The sequence below is a fragment of the Theobroma cacao genome, chromosome 9 (assembly GCF_053813885.1).
Source record: "Theobroma cacao isolate CCN51 chromosome 9, ASM5381388v1, whole genome shotgun sequence".
Taxonomy (NCBI): domain Eukaryota; kingdom Viridiplantae; phylum Streptophyta; class Magnoliopsida; order Malvales; family Malvaceae; genus Theobroma; species Theobroma cacao.
Window position 1 is genome coordinate 19,291,148 of NC_142647.1, and position 20,382 is coordinate 19,311,529.

Below are 20,382 nucleotides of genomic sequence, written 5' to 3' on the forward strand. Positions count from 1 at the left end.
GACACTGTTCCTTTTGATCTAGAAATTGAAAAGACTTTTCAAAAACTTAAAAGGGAAAATTTGCAAGCTTCTACTCAATCTAATATTGGTTGACTAGGGAGAAAATAAGTCCTTGCAAGTATATGTTTTACCTCTCATTCAAGGCCTTCATTCTAGCATCCATAAACCTGTCATCCAAGCCAGCAACTTTGAAATCAAACCAGCAACCATTCAGATGATTCAAACTTCTGTTCAATTTTGGGGATTGCCGAAAGATGATCCTAATGCACATATTGTGAATTTCCTGGACATTTGCGATACTTTAAAAAATAAAGGCATTACTGATGATGCCATTAGATCAAGGCTCTTCCTGTTTTCATTGAGAGATAAGGTAAAGAGTTGGTCAAATTCACTTCCAGTTGGTTTTATTAGTACTTGAGATGATTTTGCTCAAAAATTCTTGGAAAAAATTTTTCCACTTGCTAAAACAGCAAAGATGCTTAATGATATCACTCTTTTGCACAACTTGATTCTGAAACTCTATATGAGCCTTGGGAGAGTTATAAGGATTTGCTATGATGATGTCTTCACCATGGGTTACCTAAATGGCTGCAGGTTTTAACTTTTTATAATGGCTTGTCAGGACCAAGTAGAACCACAATTGATGCAGCACCTAAATGTGCATTTATGAGTAAATTTATTGATGAGGCCTATAATTTGCTAGAGGAAATGACTTGAAATAATTACCAACGGCCATTTGAGAGATTGGGGGCAAGAAAAATTGCTGGTATTCATAAGCTTGATGCAATTAATGTTTTGACTGCACAATTGGCTTCTCTCACTAAGAAATAGTTTGAGTGTTAATACGGCTCAAAGCTCTTTTGTGACTTGTGATTTATGTGGGAAAGGACATTTCAATGACCATTGTCCCATTTACACTGAAATAGCCCATTATGTTGGAAATAGGTAGCCACAAAATAATCTTTATTCCAACACATATAATATGGGGTGGAGGAATCATCCTAATTTCTCTTGCAGCATACTTGATTCACTAAAAGGAATTGAATGAGAATAGAATAGCTATTCCAAGGGAATAGAATAGGGGAAGAATAACTATTATGTAGATTGGTTCATGGGAATGGAATAAGATAGAAATTGCTATTATTACTTCTTCCATTGTTTGGTTGGCAAGAATAATTTTAAGAATAGTTAAGGAATAATGGGTAAATGATAAAAATACCCTTTATTAAAATTTAAAGATTTTTTAACTAAAAAACAAATATAGTATGATGAGAAAAAAATACTCTTTATTAAAATTAAATAATTTATTTTGTTAAAAAATAAAAATATTCTAAGTAATAAAATCAAAATAACTTCTACTATAATTAAATAATATTTTCACCAAAATACAAATATATTTTTATTATAATTTAATAATACTTTGTATTAGAAGATAATTAAACCTTTTATTATAATTAAATAATATTTAAAATTAAAAGACAAAATATATTCTTCATTAATTTTAAATAAAACTAAGTAATATTCTTTATTACATTTATTATATTCAAATAATATTCTTTATAATATTTGTTATAGTTAAATAATATTAATATATTAAATAATATTTAAATATTTTCATTTCCTTTTTTTTTTAAATGAAGTAAAAAATTATGTCTTCTATGCTGCAGAGAGAGGAGTGAGGAAGAGAGAAAAAAATAGGTTTAGTATTTTTTTTATAAGGTAATTTTTTAAATTGTAAAAAGGTATATTTGTCTAATCAACTTCTTTTTTTATTCTCAAAAATTTGGAATAGCCATTACTAAAGGGGGCATTGGTAATGCCTATTCAAGCTTCTCTTGGAATGGCTATTCCGAAGAATAACCATTCCATTGAATCAAATACAGCTTTATCTCAAAAATGAGAATACAGGAGGAATGGCTATTCCATTCCCTTTAACCAAGCACGCCTTTTGAGCAATAACCAAGAATATACATTAGCACCTAAGCCAAAATTTTCTCCTAGATTTCCACCTTAAGTAAGAGTTCCTATGCATAAAAAAAAAGCCAATTATGGAAGAGATGATTATGTAGTTTATGGCTAAAAATGATGTTGTCATTCAAATCAAGCGGCATCAATAAGAAATTTTGAGACACAATTAGATCAGTTAGCTAGTGCCATCAATAACAAGCCTCAATGAGCTTTACCGAGTGACACTGAACCCACTCTCAGAAGAGAAAGATAAGAGCATTGGAATGTAATCTCACTCAAAAGTGGAAAATAGGTAAGTGGTACAAATTGAAATTCTGAAAATTTGGTTAAGCTTGTTGAAAAAGAAACTGAAAAAGACACTAAAAAAGAAGTTGAGAAAAATGCTTAAAAAAGATGTTATGATTGAAATTTTTGGTGAAAAATTAAGTGTAGAAAAATAAAATTAAGCCTTTACAAACATTTCCACTAACCTTTTCCTCAACGTTTTCGAAAGTAGAAACTTGACAAATAATTCCAGAGATTTCTTAAGGTATTTAGAAAGCTACATATTAATTTCCTTTTACTAAAGCTTTGGAACAAATGCCAAGTTATATGAAGTTTTTGGAAGACATCTTGACCAAAAGAAAGAAATTGGAAGATTTTGAGACAATTGCATTTATTGAAGAGTGTTGTGCTATAATCCAAAATAAGATTCCACCAAAGCTTAAGGATCTAAGGAGTTTTTCTTTCCTTTGTACCATTGGTAGTTTTAAATTTTCTAAAGCTTTGTGTGATTTGGGTGTTGGTGTTTCACTTATGCCTTTGACTATTACTGGGAAACTTGGACTTAATGAGATACAACCTACAGCAGTTTCTTTGCAATTAGCATATAGAACAATCAGGTACCCTATTGGGATTATAAAGGATGTCTTGGTTAAAGTTGGGAAGTTGTATATTTCGATGGACGTCATAGTGCTTGAGATGGAAAAGGATATTAAAATTCCTCTCATTCTAAAGACCATTCTTAGCTACAATTGGAGCAATCATTGATGTGAAGAATGACAAGATAAATTTCAAAGTTGAAAAAGAGTTAGTCTAGTTTAATATATTCAATTTAGCTAAGTATCCTTCCTCTAGAAAAAGTTGCTATAGAATGGATGTAGTTGATAAAGGTAAAGGTAAGCCTATTCCACCACATTCAATCAAGCAAGCACCAACTCTTGAGTCATAACCATCACCTTCCATTAATCTTGATTTTGAGGTTGGACAGCAAGTAGTGCTTTCTAGTTCACGCCTTTATCTTTTACCATGGAACTTTAACCATATTGGTGGGAAACCATTAAAGTGGTAAAGGTTTTATCTTATGGTCTTATTGAGATTTTTAGTATGCTTACTAGAGCATTCAAGGTTAATAAACAAAGACTCAAGCCTTATGTTGTGGATGAAAAAGTACAAAAAGGGGTGCCATAGTCAAGCTAGTGACTATAAAGAAGTGTTTCTTGAGAGGCATCCCAAGCTTTCTAAACTTATACTCTTGTTTTTATATATTTATTTGTTTGTTTGTTTGTTCATTAATCCCTTTTCTTTTGCAAAAAGAAAAAAGCTATACCTAACTTTCAAACAGCTTTGGCAATAATGATCAAGAAAATGAGGAAGAGGATCAGAGCTTATCTGGAATCATCTAACTACCAAGGAAGTATTCTTTACCTTTTCTTTATTTTTCTAACATTGAAGACAATGTTTGATTTATGTTTGGGGGGAGAGCATATTTTTCTAGTAGTGGATATTTTGTGGGAACTTAGGATTTTATTTTATTTGCATGCTTATTTAAACTTTAAGCTAATTAAGATAGTTTATTATTCACTTTTCGTTATGATTATTTGAAAATTTTAGGATCTAGAGTAATTAGTGTCAAAATTTTCAATGATTTCCTTATCCAATGATGAGAATTTAGTTGTCTTGTATCTTTAGATCTTGGAAAATTAAGACATTGTTTGGTTTCTATTAAATTCTTTTACTAAGTATCATTGTTAGGATGTGATTTCGCTTATATTAAGCACTATATCTTTTGCTTTGAATTATTGTGCTTGTCTAGAAAAGGTTTATATTGATGTGATTTTTGGATTATGTCAAAAATTCTAGAATTTGCTTAATTCTCTCTCGAGGTGAAATCCTAGGCAATACTTAGTTAAGAAGATGATTGAGGCCATTTTTGGACCGTTTGAACCTTTTAAGCCAACTTTATTATATTTTATCCCTAGCATACCCCTTTGAGCCTATTTTTTCCTTTTCTTTATTTAACCACATAATAATGGAGCTTAACCTTAAAATCAAATTTCCAATTTTGCAACCTTCACTCTTAAGTTTGTAAATCATTTTAGGAAATGTGTTGAGCTAATTGTTGAAAAAGGTATAAAAAGGTGAAGTTGTTGAAAAATTCAAAAATTCAAAAATTCAAAAATTAATGATAAAAATCATCCCGCTACCTAAAATACAAAGAAATATGTTTAGGATGTGAAATTGTGATTAAAAAAAAAGAACAAGTAGAATAAAGTGTTGAACAAAAGAAAAGTTCAAAGTGAAAGAAAAGGTGCATGTGGAGAATGAGGATAAAAGCTCAATATAAGTTCTAGAATGATTATGTGATTAGGGTGATTTGAGCCACATTAATGACCTTTATCCTTCCTTGACCCTAGCCATACATTACAAGCTTAATAAAGACCTACTGATCCTTAACTTAATATTCATCTATTAGTGGAGAGAGAGATAAAAAGCAAACCTATAGAGCTCTAGTACTAATTTGAAATTTTGCATTGGCATAAACTCATCTGAATAAGTATGATGTTCTTTGTAAAAGATTTCACACACATGCATGGAAATCCATTAGAGAATGTGTTTGCAATTGAATTGAAACATGAATTTGAATGATACCTATATTTTATCTTGAACTAGAGATTTATAGTTATACTTTTAAGGAAATTATGAAGATCATTGATATGGTGCTATTTGTCTTTAGTTAGTTTGTTTATTTATGTTGATTTCATCATTTAAATTGTTTTTGCTTTTGTTTAAGTTTTCTTTTATGTTTTACTTGGGGACTAGCAAAATCTTAAGTTTCAGGGTGTGATAACTCTATTTTATAGAGTTATTTGGTTATGATTTTTGGTGATTTTGTCAAAGGTCTTAAGATTTAATTAAAAAATTAAGAATTTTTAGTCATTTATTTATTTTTTTGTTAATTATATTGGGTTCGACTGTGTTAAGTTATTTTATGATGTTTTATTTTTAAGTTTAGTTATTATTTAAATTAAGTTTTATATTTTTGTAGGCGTGCGTTGAATAGAGGGCCTATTTGGAGAAGGAGATGTATTTTAGGTGTAGACTTCAACTACATATGTGTTCGTATTTTAAGCATATCTTTCACTGAAGAAGTAAAATTGATGTAATTCATGGACCATTGGAAAGCTAAAAAGCAAAGCTACAACTTTCATGTTTACCACTTCACCCAGTTCATCTTGAAAGTGGGTCAAAAATCATGTCAAATTTGAAGTAGTGCAACAGAATAAGGTGAGCAAGGCAAAGCCTTGGGTGTCGCAGCCTCAACCAAGCCAGCACTGTAGTGCCCCAATCCACAAAGACGCCTCAAACTTGAAGAAGCTTTGGTGCCACAACCACCAAGTGCCTAGCGTGTAGCACCCGAAGAGGAATTCTGAAAGAAAAATAAACAATGGCATTTGCAAGAGAAAGGAGTTCTCATGTCACCGGACTTCTATTCTGACACAAACATGAGCCCTATTTAATCCCTCCTTTAGAAACATGTAAAAAGGGAGATCTAAGAGAGAGTTTTAGCATGAATTAAGGAAGGGTTTTGTAAAGAAAAAGAGGCATGAAAGCTTGCAAAAAGGCAAGGAATTTAAAAGAGGAATTACAGATCAAAGAATTGACAAATCTTGGAGTTCTTTTCTTGATAAGTTTTCTTTATACTTTCATGTTTACTTTTAATGTTTATACTTTTTTGGATGATGTTTACATACATTTCTTAACTAAGTTTATAGTCTAGAATTGCAATTAAACCCAATGCATAATTTGAGTTTTTAATAGTCTTTCTTGCTTATGATTGATAATGTTTGAATTGTTTATTTCAATCCTATTCTTAATACATCTTATTGTCTGATTACCAATTAGATTGATTTGGAAACCTAAACGAAACTACAAGAGGGGGTTTAAAGTAAGCCATGGATAAAATAGCATATGTTCAATATCAATTGGATGAAATGATTGATTTGATTTGCATGTACGGTAAACATACACTTACATGTCATATGTAGCCAAAATTAAAGTTTGTTCTTAATGAATCTTTCTTAATTTCAATTTGTATAGACATATAGTAAATTGGTTAAGATATATCTCTTTATAAGAATGTTGATGGAGGCTTATAAATAAATTACAACTCTAGGTTAACAACTCAGCCTATTTATGAAGTAAAGAGAGAATTGAAGAAATTCAGATGAAACATTAATTGAGGGGATTTTGTGGTTCTAAACTTTAGATTAATTGATTCTAGTTATTTTTGCTCTAGTTCTTGTTCTTAGTCTTAGTTTAATTTTAGTTTTCTTTAATTTTCAGTATCTTTAAATTTGGTTGTTTGAATAAGATTAGGTTGTGTCAATTTTAGTACTTGGCAAGAATTGTAGCAAATTAAGTACAATTCTCCATGGGAACGAACTTTACTTTCATTAAATTACTTGTCAACAATAAGTGCACTTGCGTTTAGTTCAACATAATTCCTACAAACATCATCCAAAAAAATTTAACCATCAAAACTAAATAAGAAAGTATAAAGACAAGAAAAGAAAGAACTCTTTATCTTGTTTTATTGCTAGCTTCAATACCTATTTTTCTTCAGAAAAATCTTGCTTATTTGTTTCTTTTTCTCTCTCTTAAATCTCACTTTTTACATGCTTCTGAAGGACAGATTAAATAGGCTCATGTTCGTGTCAAAATAGAAGTGTGGTGGCATGAGAACTCCTTTATCTTTGCAAATGTTGCTGCTGCTTATTTTTTTTTTCAGAATTCATCTTCAAGTGCCATGACATTGGGCATTTGATGGCCATAGTGCTAAAGCTCCTTCAGGACTAGGGCGTCTTTATGGATCAGAGCACCACGACACCTAAGGCTTTACCTTGCTCACCTTGTTTTGTTGCACTACTTGAATTTTGACATGATTTTCGATGCCTTTCCAGGCTGAATTGGGTGAAATGATAAACATTAACATTGTAGCTCTGTCTCTTGGTTTTCTAATGGTTTAAGAATCATATCAATTCGACTTCTTTAATGAATGATATGCTTAAAATACCAACATATGTGCAGTTGAAGTTTACACCTTGAATGTATTCCTCTTCACAAATTGTCACCCTTTTCATAATACACCTATAAAAGCAACAAACTAACTTAAATAATAACTAAACTTAAAGCAAAATATCATAAAATAACTTAATGCAATTGAACCCAATATAATTAAATTAAACTAAATAAATGATTGAAAATAATTAATACTTAAATTAAATCTCAAGAACTTAAACAAAATTACCTAAACTTGTTACCAAATAACTTTATAAAATAGAGTTATCATTTTTGTCTTCCACGCTGTCTCTAGTATCTTTTTTAGTTTCAGTTTAAAATAAAAGAGTTTTGAGTTGGATAATCAAATAAACTTCAGCTTTGATGATCATTGAAGTATTAGGGTATCCAACAAGAATATTTAAAGGATACTTTGTTTGAGAACACTCTAAAATTTTATAAATACCACCACGAACTTAATAAGAAGTGTTAGCTTTACAATTGATCCTATCTTGAAATGACAAAATCAAATTATCAAAATACAAGTGTTTAAGTGTATTGAAACACCACAAAATCCCTTAAGCATTTGCAAGAAAAATGGCTACACAATGGTACAAGTTTGGAGCTCAAAATGCCTTAAAAAATGTCTCACAGCACTAAGGTATCGAGACATTTTGGGTAACTGTCAAGACCTTGAGCTTAAAATGCTTCAAAAACAGCCTAAATAAGCCCAAATGTTGAGACATTTCATGAAGGTATCAAGACATCACCTCTAAAGCCTCAAATTCTAAAAGACAAGTGCTGAAGTATTGAGACCTAGACTTGAAGTATCGAGACATCATCTCAAAAGTCCAAGATTCCATAAAGCAAATTCAAAAGAATCGAGACTTGGCTTCAAGGTGTCAAAACTTCACTTCTAGAGTTCAATTTCTAGATAGCATGTGCCACGTATCAAGACTTACCTTCAAAGTATCGAGACATACTTTCTAGACTTGGATTTTCAGAAAGCAACATCAAATGTATTGAGACTTGGCTCCAATGTATCGAGACATGCTTCAGTTTGAGAATGCCAAAGATGAACTAGGTATCGAGATGTTTAAGAGAGGTATCAAGACCTTAGTTGAATCATGCATTAAAGTATTAGGACTTATGTCAAAGGTCGAGACCTCATATCAGACAAGCTAAAAAAAGGCATAACTAATGGCTACCTTTTCAAGCACAAGTTCCCAAACGGCTATTTTAGGATACTTATCTATAAATAGAGGTTTGTGGCCTATTTTCCAAGGTAGAGAACGCCAAGAGCAAGATTTTCAAGCTAGAGTGAAATATCAAACTCAAAATTCCTCAAGAATCACTTGAAAATATCAAAGTGTTCCTCTATTGACCTACTTGAGCTGTGAAGATCGACCTCATCATAATGAGCAGTTGATCCTAGAGGAAACAGAAAGCAAACATGGGTACTAGTTAAGGATCAACATCCTTGGCTTGAAGTTTGATCTCAAGTTAGAAAGTAAGCAAATCACTAAAAGCTTGGAAGATTGACATCAGACAAGCCATGCTCCATCTTAGAAGGAAGCAAAAATGAAAGAGAGCCATTGAAAGCTTAGATAATCAACCATAACACTTCCAAGCTCGATCCTTGAAGAAGAAAGAAGAAAAAATTCAAACTCTTAGGTTTAGGATTGACATCAACATTTAAAGGCTTGATCCTACAAGTGTAATTCAAGGAAACAATTCAAACCAAGATTGACACCCTCAACACCAAGCTCGATCCTTTAGTCATAGTAGACAAGCATTTAATGCTCCCAAAGGCTAGTTTCTTCACCAGATCATCCCCAATAGCTCCAAATTTTTTCAAAGCATAAAAAAGACTTCTTTAAAACATTTTAGAGGTTAGAAAAGTGGAGAAAACATCATTTGATCAAGAATCAAAGCATATGAAGAAAAAGAAGAAAAATAGAGAGAAACCAAGCAAAGCAAGCAAATTCAATTCTTCCACCAAGCTTTTAAGCTTTCTTGTGTTATAATTTCTTTGTGCCTTTATTCCCTTCTTTTGTAATCATTTTTATCACTATCATACTCTTCCAAATTTGTACTTAGTAAAATTCACCTTCTAAAGGTATCTTTGTTATTTAAAATTGTAAGAAAGAAAAAAGTTATACCTTAGCCTCCAAAAGGTAATGTAGAAAGGTTATGCCATATCATTGAAAAGGCATAGAGGTTATACCTTAGCCTAAGTAAAAGGTAGAGAGGTTGTGCTTGATCTTTGTGAAAAAGCATTGTGAAGGTTGTGCTTGATCTTTTGAAAAGGCATTGTAAAGATTATGCTTGAGCCTTTAAAAAGTATTCTTCATAGTGGATTTGAAACTCCTTAGCTTACTAAAGAAAAAGATGTAAGTACCTACGGAGAAGGCCGAACCTTTATAAATTCTTTGTGTCTTTTCTCTGTACTTTTTACTCCTTGAACTTGTGTATTTTACTTTAAACAGTTTGAAAACTTGTATACAACTTGCTTATTCATTATTTTATTTATCAAATTACTTTTGGTATGTTTTAAAGTGAAAACAAATTTGAGAAACTTGAATTTAAGCTTGGCCTTATCAAAAGTTGAACTTGTGGTAATTTGATTTGTATACAAACTTGATTTGCTTACAACTTGTTTATTCTTTTCTTACTCCTCTCTCTTCACATTTGAAGAATTTACTTTACCTTGAAGAGTTTGCAAAATTAATTTTCATATTGTTTACCCATTCTCGACACAATTCGATTGAAAAACACAAATTGAAAAAATTGATTCTAACTTGTCTTCATTGAAAAATCTTCTAAATTGCCTCCATTGGAAATTTAATTTAAGGAAAAGAATTTTTAGAAATCCAATTCACAAGCCTCTTAGATATTTTCACATTATTATTGAGTCACATTATTACTGAGCTAACATTTTTAACAAAAAAACTTATCTAAAAAGTATATTGGCTTTCTTATCTTTTTTGCATTATTTTGTTATGGTTTTATGAGACAAGTACTTTTATGAAATGGGCCAAGAAACCAGTATTAGCTTTACCTGAGTGGGTTTGAATTATGGTGGTTAGTTTTCTTTCCTTTATGAGTGTTTTATTAGTTTAGTTGAATATTAGGTAAAGGCGGCGAGCAATATTTGTCTTGGTAGCGAATTGGAATATTTCTCACACTTCAACCAACTTGTTTGTTAAGCTAAAAAAAAAAAACTAAATGTTCAATTTGGGTTAAAACCTTTACTGCACGTTTGGTTCGTAGAATAGGTAGGAATGGAATAGAATTACTATTCTATGGGAATAGAATAAAGTAGGAATATAATAGAATAGTTATTACTTTGTTTGGTATTGTGAATGGAATAGAGCAGAAATTGCTATTATGACTTATTACAGTGTTTGGTTGGTAGAAATAAGATTGGAATAAGAAAAGAATAGGTGATAAAAAGACAAAAATACCCTTGACCATATTAACAATTATTTTAAAAAAATAAATAAAATTATCCTTATTATCATTTAAATACACATTTATCCCAAAAACAATTATCCATCATAATTATATTTTCTCCCAATTACTAAAAATAATTATAATTTAATCACATATTTTTATAAATGGATAATTATTTAAAAATTTAATTTAATTATATTATATTTTATCCATCATAATCAATTAAATTTGTGTATAGATGTTTTTTTTAGCCAATTCTTCATATATTATGAATCATTTTCAAAATATTGTTTAGAAAAAATATCAGAGAAGAAATATTTGGGAAAATAATGAAAATACTAGTAGAAATAGAAAATCATGTTTTTTGATATATTAAATAGAAAATCATATCTTTGAAATTAAAAAGATAGTCTTCCATTTTTTTCTAAAAAAAAAAAAAAGATGTGTCTTTTGATATATGAAATATAAAATCATATCTAGTTAAAATTAAATGATGGCCTTCAATTTTTTTTCCAAAAAAATGTAAATTATGTTTTTTGATAGATTAAATATGAAATACCCCATACTTTGATATGGTGATAAACAAAGTTGATCGAATGCAAATTGAGGTCAATTAAAATGTTTAGAAGTGATAAAAGACGAAAAGAGTAGTTTAGGATAAAATATTCCGTAAGTGAGAAAATAACAATAAAATAATAATAATTTTATCAGAGGAGAATTTGTGAGATAAAAGGCAATTCAAAAGTCAAGTGAGGCATAAAAAGGTATTTCAGGTACCAAGGAGACAAGATAAAATTTTTAAAATATTAATATTTAGCCGAATGTCGAAGTCAATCAAGAAGAATGATCATATGGTTGATCCAAGTGGGGGAGAAGATGACAAGCCCGACTCTATAAAAATAATTGTCATGACATACACGTGATGGATAACATGTTTGCATACTAGGAGAGTCCCAAAAAAATTACAAAAGTCGATATTGTACTTAGACGTACAACAAAGTTGATTTAAGCCTCGAACTAGATCAAATATAGAATTCACGATGAAATTAAGAATTTTAAAGTCCCAGAATGGTTTAATATGGTGATTCGGAGTTCGAGGATCAATTTGGAGTCAAACCGGAATTTTCGCTATCTAGGGGCAAAATGGTCATTTACCACCTGGGGACAAAATGGAAAATTTTACAAAAGATTTTTGACCCCATTTTATTTATTGGAGTAAGATTTGAGGTTTAGAAGTGAAAAATCTTAATTTCGGCATAATTTGGAGAAAAAGGGTAAAATGGTAATTTTGTCACCCAAAATCGAAAATTTAATTTTTGAAAGGATTTTGATCAAATTTAATTATTTGGAGTGTGAAATGAGTATGAGGACTGCAAATTATGCATTATGGCAAATTTTCAATTTTTGGGGCAAAATTGTAATTTTTGAAAAGTTTAGGGGCAAAAGTGTAATTTTGAAAAATTTGCTCCACCAAAACTTTGGAAAAATCTGAAAATTTCACTTAAGACTTGGATAAGTCAAAGGGAATGCATGGTGGAAAAAGTAGGACAAATGGATGGCTAGAAAAAAAATGAATTAATAAAATATTTAAAATATGAATAAAATAATATTATTTCATTAAACAATAAAAAGGCATAAAAAAATCAGCCCATAACCCATTCTTCTTCTTCAACATTCGGCCAAGCAAGAAATAAGAGAGAGAAAGGAGAAAATAAAACCCTAGCCAAGAAATTTAAAGAGAAAATAGGTGGAAATTCAAAAATCAAGTGAAAAAAGGTAACATTTCTTAAATTTGTCTTGTGCTTTACCTTTCCCATGCATTTCCCATCATTTTTCATGGTTGAATCATGTGATTTGAGGATGAATTCAATTCTGAAAAATGGGTTAGGAGAGAGAAAGTTGTTAGATTAATTTGATTTTTAGCTATGTTAGTGTTTAGTGTTAGTTTAGCATGTTTATGAGCAAAACAACAAGAAATATATTTATCTTCTCCATGAATTTCTCTAGGCTGAATCTAGCCAATGGTATGTGAGGATGAGGTTGACTTTATTTTAAGAGAATTGGATGAAAAAATGACGAATTATGAGGTTGGAAATTAAATGAAAATTTTCGGTGCAATAAATTGAAATTTTTACCCACTAGGGGTAAAAGCGTAATTTATAGTTCGGACAGATAAATTGGACCAAATTCACAGTCATTGAGGTATTGTGGATATAATTGGATAATTGAAATTGAAATGGATGGAATTGGAGTTGAATTGGGGATTTTAAGAATTTACACCGTGAAGAGGCGAGTTAGGTCGGACACCGCAATTAAGCGATTGTCTAAACATTTCAAATCCTATCTAGTGCATACGCATGAATAAGAGCCTGAAATAATTTATGATAAATTGACACAATTTATTGAATTTTGTGCCATAGATTATGGATAAATGGTGAGTCAATTGTTTCGGGTAAGAGACTGCACCCGAGGGCGGAAGATAGGAGTATTTCTACTCCTAATACTGTGAGTAAACTTATTATCGTCTTAATTATCTAGAGTAGTTTTATACAACTGTGTGATTTTATGGAAAATGGGTTTAAATGGTAAATTACTATGTTTTAAGAGAAATTGTAATTTAACAAAATGATTTTATAAATTTTCTGAAAAATCGAATATTGGTTTTGAAAATAGAGTAATTGGAGACTGCTAGTTTGTGTTGCAAATTTATGATTTTGAATTGAATGGCTTATGACAATAAATGAGCATGAATGACTAAACTGATTTTGGTGTTATAATTATTTATATTATGTATTCAGCCTTGAGGGGCTAGATTGCGATAAATTGCCATGTCATGCTAGAATGAATTTTATTGATTGGTGGATTATATATTAATTATTTACTGCAGAGGGGGTTTCGTGGACCAGCCTATTGAGGGGCACGGTAAACTCCATTATATTATTACCTCGAACGGAGAGGCGCGTAGGGTATCTCCTAGGGTAAAGCTTAGGGTTCACTTCACGCTAAACCACCACGTGAAGGGGAACTCAGCCAACGCCAAGGAACGGCTGTATTTTTCTCAAACTAAAAATATATTTTAAGTGTATATGAAATTTTAACAGCCTTGGCGGACTCGGTTGGATGCCTTGCGCAAGGTATCACTGAGTATGAGTTTTGGCACGAGCCAAAGTTTTAAGAAATTCATAAGCCAAGTTGATTACTCGATATATATGGATTGATTTTATTTGGTTGAAATGAACTGAAAGGTAATGAAATTACAGTATGATGACTTATTTAATTGTCTCCATTTACTCGGCTTTAGATACTTTAGATGGTATCTGTTTACTCACTGGGATTATAAAATCTCACCCCTTCTTCCTATACATTTTTCAGGCTCAGGACAGTTTGTAGATAGTCGAGTAGGACGAAAACTAAGCTCGGAACTGCATTATAGAAAGTAAAAGTTCACAGTCTTACATCCTCTTGGTCAATTGGAGCCCACGTGTCATTGCAGATCAAAACTTATATTTTGGTTATCTGTATTTCTATTCATACAATTTTTACTTTACTTTCATGTGCAAAAAAATATTTACGAATATTTCTATAAAAATTTATTTTATGAGAAAATAGAATATTTTATTGATTATTTTTGAATAGTACTAGTTGTTAACAATTTGCTTTCAAATGAACGTTTTAGATACTTATTTTGTTTTTAAATCATTAAATATATATTTTCTGCTTACTTATTACATTTTTAGCAAGTTTTGAGATTTTTGACAAAAAATTACGAAAATGCCCCTATGAGCCAAAAAATAATATTTTATTGTTCTTATTTGAAAATGACTTATGATTTTTTTAAATGCGAGATTTAATAATTTTTGCTCACCGGGGAGATGCGAAAGTTGATGCTAAGCCTTACGGGGTTTCGATAGGCATTCGGGGTGAAGAATGTCTGTCGAGGCCTCGTGGCGGTTGTCACAGGCTCGATGGGGAGTTTCGGGTCGTGACAAAATACAAATTCATGTTACCTTTTAAAAAACGAAGAAAATCATTTCTTTGAACCCAGCCTTTGGTGTTGAGGAAACAAAAATAGCAAAGAGAGAAATAACGTGTCTTTCAATTTAGATAAGCATTCCATATTTAGGAAGAAAATGACAATTTACAAGCATAATTAAAGCATATTAGCATGGAGATGCTATAAATTTACCTGGGTATACAACTCTAAAGAAACATAGTTCACACACAAAGTACACAGCTCCCTGTCTTATCAATTATAAATATATTTAGTATAACAAAGTTGTAGTGAAATTGTTTATTTTGGTAAAAGCAGCAAACTCCATTTGGTTCATGATATATCTCCTACAAGAAAAAAAAGACAAGTGAGTCTTTGGGTATAGCACCAGGAAGTGTTAGTGGCAGTATTTTTTTGAATCAGTTTCAACAATCAGTTATTTAACTTTTGCAAAGATGCTTTGAGAATGGCATTTAAAACAGTATTTACTTACAATACTCCAGCCTAAATAGGAAAGAAATGGATTTATAATTTACTTTAATATAGTATCACAAAACACATATAATTACTTTAATATATTAGACTTTAGGCTATAGAGAGATTAAAGTAAAAACTCATTTTATCTATATATATCAAATGATAAAACTGTTTCATTTTAATTCTTTGAACAAACTATAATACTATCAAATACATACGAGATAAAGCTTCAATCAAGTTCTTACCATTGGTTCTGCATAAGTAGGGTTAAGAAAGAATTTCTTAGGGCTTTGGAGGGTTCATGGACTCTTCATGCCCCTCTGACTCCATCCTTGTGGCCTTCAACCATAATTTGTGAAACATATCTGGAACAGGTTTCATCATGCCATTCACATCAGCTTCCCCAAGACCTTTAGCAATAGTGGAGAACTCAAACATCACCGTCTTACCAGGATGACTAGCTGCTCACAAGATAAAAGTTTACCAGTTAAAAAAGATATTAGAAAAATATTCTATTTGTAAACAAAAGGAAATCCTTCCAAGCAAAAATGATTATTTTTGAGCATGTGTAATCTTTATATACTCTGCTACCAGAAAAACAACCTGTTATTGTAATGTTCGCATAGAATGGATCAAAAGATGCCACTTTTTCCATATGTGTACTGTCTGATGCTGGTGTAGATGCTAGTCTACAAAAGGAATATTACATCAATTAACATAATATGTGCAAACTCAAAAAATTTTAACTGGAGGATAAAAAGACAATAAACTACAAAGGTAAAATCAATGAAAAAAACTGCTAGTATGTTTTCACAAAGGAAACGAGTACATTGGATGATGATATGCTCTAATACAAAACAAAGACACTGGTACTACCACTACTGCTGCCATCATAGTAACTTATAGAAAAAACCTTCCAAACTCCAACAGAAATCAAGTGCTTCAATCATTTGACATACCTGTTTATTCTCTTCATATTGTGTACTAATTGAAAGTAGAGAGACTAAAGATGGTATCCTCTAGGGTATAGCAGAGAACCAACTAGACAGTTGTAGAATGGAGGGCCCTAGTGGGCAGTTAGAGGGAATATAAAGCAGGTTTTCGGGTGGGTGCCCTGATTACTGGTTTTTAATCAACAAAAAAAAATTCAAACAACAATTTTTTCCCATAAATTCCAACTACTCAGAATCAAAATTCATGAAAATCACAACACAAAATCACAAGTAAATCAGATCTACTAATAATAAAAACCCTTAAATTAGATCTACTAACAATAATCACAAGTAATCACAAAATCACAACAATTAAATTAAAATTTTGTTGCCTGAAGGATTTGAAGCAACTACCTCGACTATGGATGGCTGAGAGAAAGGGGAAGATGTGTGAGAGCAGTTGAGAGAGAGGGGTAGACCCACAGGTGAGAGCGGCTGAGAGAGAGGGGAAGACCCACGGTTGAGAACGCGGCTAAGAGAGAGGAAGAAGACCAGCTGAGAGAAGAGATGAAGCCGGGGGAAGGTCAACTGGCTGAGAGAGGAGATGAAGACAGGGGAAGGCCGGCTGACAGAGGAGATGAAGACAGGGGAAGGCCGGCTGACAAAGGAGAGGAAGACGGTCAAAGATCGGTCGAGAGAAAATAGGCTTTTCAAGATAAGAGCAGCTGAAACTGCTAAGGAAGATGGAGGAAGGAAGAAGAGAGAGAAAAAAAATTACATTTTATATGGGACAAAGTGGTGATTTTCTTAATCAGTTGAGGGTATTTTAGTTAAATTACATTTCAAACTTATTCCCCCGATCACGGAATAGATAATACTTGAGGAAGGGACGGGTATTAGCCATTCCCATCCCAAAGCCAAATTTGAGGAATTTCTATCCCTCCGAAATACTTATTCCGTACCTTGTTTGACAACCAAACAAGGGAAACTGAATGGCATGGGAATAGATGGGGAATAGCATAGCTATTCCCCTTACCAAACGCGCTGTTAGTGATATCAATATAAGAGGTATATTTGATCCCTATAGTAGCCAACTTAAATTTAGGGACGAATTTTTATAAGTGGGGGAATTTATATCATCCCGTCCCTTGGGATGTTAGTTAAACTAGGATATTATTGAAATTTAAAAATGAATTGTTGCTATTATCGATAAGAAAAGTTATGTGGAAGTGGAGAAATCAACATAAAATTAAAATAATATTTTTATAATAAAATAACATTCATTTATTGATGATTGACAAATAAGATGATGTAATATTGAAAGTCGATTTCAAGGAGTTGGATTTGGCCAAAGTGAGGGAGAGTAAGAAAACCTTTAAGGAAATGGATTATTAGTGGGGCTTATGTGTCATTATTAAATCAAGTATAGAAGGGTATATATATATATTTAAATATTATTATGATTCTTTGATGGCATGCAAATTTGATATTTTACTTATGTATGTGTAGAGGAAGAATAATAAAAGAAAAATTGAAACTAAAGGAGTAGCTGAAGTATCTAATTGAAAGGAAAAAAAATGTTGAGAGACAAAATTGCAAATACTGAAAAGTTTGAAGGACCAAATTACAATTAACCAATTCTTAATTAAACATATATATAATAGATATATATATAATTGAAAATGAAAGGAAAATTTAAAACAATTTATTCTAGGGGAATGCACCCACCATGTGAACCTTGGTGCATTCTCTCCTTTTTCACATTGTTCTTCACGCCATGCAAGGATTTGGCAGCCCATGATTTTCATTCTTCTGTCCTAAAGGATAATTGGGCAAGAGATAAAAACATATTACTTGGGTATTAATGCCATGCAAAGAAAAAAGAAAAAAGAAAGGGAGGGGTGTAACATAGGACAATCCGCCCATTTCAAGGAAAGAAACATTCTGTTTTTTTTATTTTCTTTCCAAAACCCGAACCCTCAAGCTTCCTTCTATTGAGTTTTGAACTCGACAATATCAAATCTGAGCTGGAAATTCAAGCAAAGAGGTAAGAATCAATGCTCTTGGTATTTAAATATAAGTTTGAACGGTTGAAAATAGGGAATTGTTTGCATGGCAGCAAGCTGGTATTTTGGTTAGAGAAAAAGCTCCATTCTTCTGCCCGTGCACTTTCACCCCTCCATGGATCATTAAGTCTTCAAACCAGCATTTTGGGGCCAGGAAATTTACAGCCAAGGTGAGATAAAGTTTCATTCCAGCTTGAGTGCAAATTTGAACGGTTATAATTCTCTCTTTTGGTTGTGTGTTAGCTGCATATTATCCCCTCCAAGTTCGAGAACTTTGAAGTTTTGGTTGGGGCTGGAAATTGGTCACCAAGCTAAGTTTTTATGCCTAAGTATTTGAAGTTTTAGAATTCTGGAAAATTTTGTGTGAATAGTTTAGATGAAGCAAGGGGTTAAAGTCTAAGTTGAATAGTTAAATTCCATAAAATTCGAATGCTAGGAAACTAAGAAAAAAAAACTGTGTATGTTCATTGCATGCTAGGAAGTTTGAGACTTATTTAGAGCTCAAGGAGCTGTTGATGGTCAAGGTTGATAACTTGGCAGCTGGTGGGAAAGCACGCCATCAAGGTGAGTGGATGTCCTGTTTTCTAAAGTAAATAAAGCTATGATCTTAAGTATATATGTATATATATGCTTATAGGTCTATCTTAGTAGTTGTTTTAAATACATTGGTGCTCAATTTGTTTCATTGACTGATTTGGGAAGCGTGAGCTGGTAGTTGCCTTAGGTGCTGATTTTTTAATTTGGTTTTGAATTGTAAAAACATGATTTTAGAGGTTGCTGAAATATTGGGTTTGGAAAGTTAAGTGTTTTTGAGCTTGGTTTAATTTACTGGAAATTTAGCACGGGTTTGTATTGCTGGAAAACAGAATTTGAAGCCTAGAATTAAAGGTACTGTTGAGATTAATTGGCCCTTGAAGGTAAGGAAAATGGATGTGTGAATTAATATTGAAATACTTGTTAGAAGCAAGTGAGAAATAGCGGAAAAAAAAACCTGAATGTTATGTGGACCAATATGCAGATTCGGCCTAGAAAAATTGGAGGAGGTTGCTGGTGGATAGGAATTAAGAAAATAAAGGAATATTTGCAAAAGGTCATTGGGAGGAAAAGCATAAAAAGGGGGTTAATATCGGTAGAAAATCCCACCAACCAGGTGAGTGGACAATTCTTTTTTAACTATTATAGATTATTGAGCATGATTATATCAAGTTTATTAGATATGCCTACTATTAGAAATTATTGTATTATGTTGAGTTGCAATGGTGGAATTTGAATGATATTGGGTTGCATGAGCTGTTAGTGACTAGGGATGATCACTAAACTCGTTTTATACGTCCTGTTTTGTGGGCATGTCAAAACTATTACATTGTTTTATAAACAGGAAACAAGCCCTTGAAATATGATGAGATTTTATTCTATTCTTTTAAGCTTTTGAAACTGTTATGATTTATGCTCTCGTATAATGGCCTTAGAGTGGCCGATTACAATATTTCAAATTCTGCCATGATGGCAACCTTTATGATGCCTGAGTGAGATGTTTTAACAATGCCATGCTCACTGATTTTCATGTGTGAACTTGCTATTTTAATGTTCATTGATTTTATGATGAATTTGGTTATAAATTACTCACGGCTTTCATGATTTAAACATGCATGCATGCCTTCTGAGCTTATGATTGAATTGATTATATGCTTTTGAAAATCCATTAGATTATTTTCTTGGGTAAACCTTATAGGAATAGGTCTTGTTACCACACCAGATTTGTGTGGTGTTTGTGCACAAAGTAATGATTATTGATGACTGATATTTGATAATAAAGAGAGACCTGAAGCCTCGACTTATATTTAGTGGTGTGGAGAGTTCCCACGAGTAGGTAAAAGGGGACCTAAAGCCCCAACTCATATTTGATGATGTGGGGAGTTCTCACGAGTACGAAAAGGGGAATTGAATCCCCTATTTGATATTTGATGACGTGGGGAGTCCCACGAATAGGTGTTGATGTTACTGATATGAGAGAGAGCCTACGGGTTATATTAGACCTACCTGAGGATACCTTCATTGATACATTTTTATTATTTGAGCATGGCATTACTATTATATTTGCTTTGAGAAAACCATGGTCATGATTTATTTGTTTACATCACAAACAAGAAATTTATTATACTTGAGATTGACA

The 20,382-nt window shown here is 31.8% G+C and overlaps 1 non-coding gene across 1 annotated transcript; it reads right to left on the minus strand.

The window, feature by feature from the left end:
- Positions 1-475: 475 nt before the first annotated feature.
- LOC148760818 (small nucleolar RNA R71) lies at positions 476-578 on the minus strand. The gene has a single exon (XR_016028691.1). It is a non-coding gene; the product is annotated as a small nucleolar RNA R71 (small nucleolar RNA).
- Between the last annotated feature and the right edge of the window lie 19,804 nt (positions 579-20,382).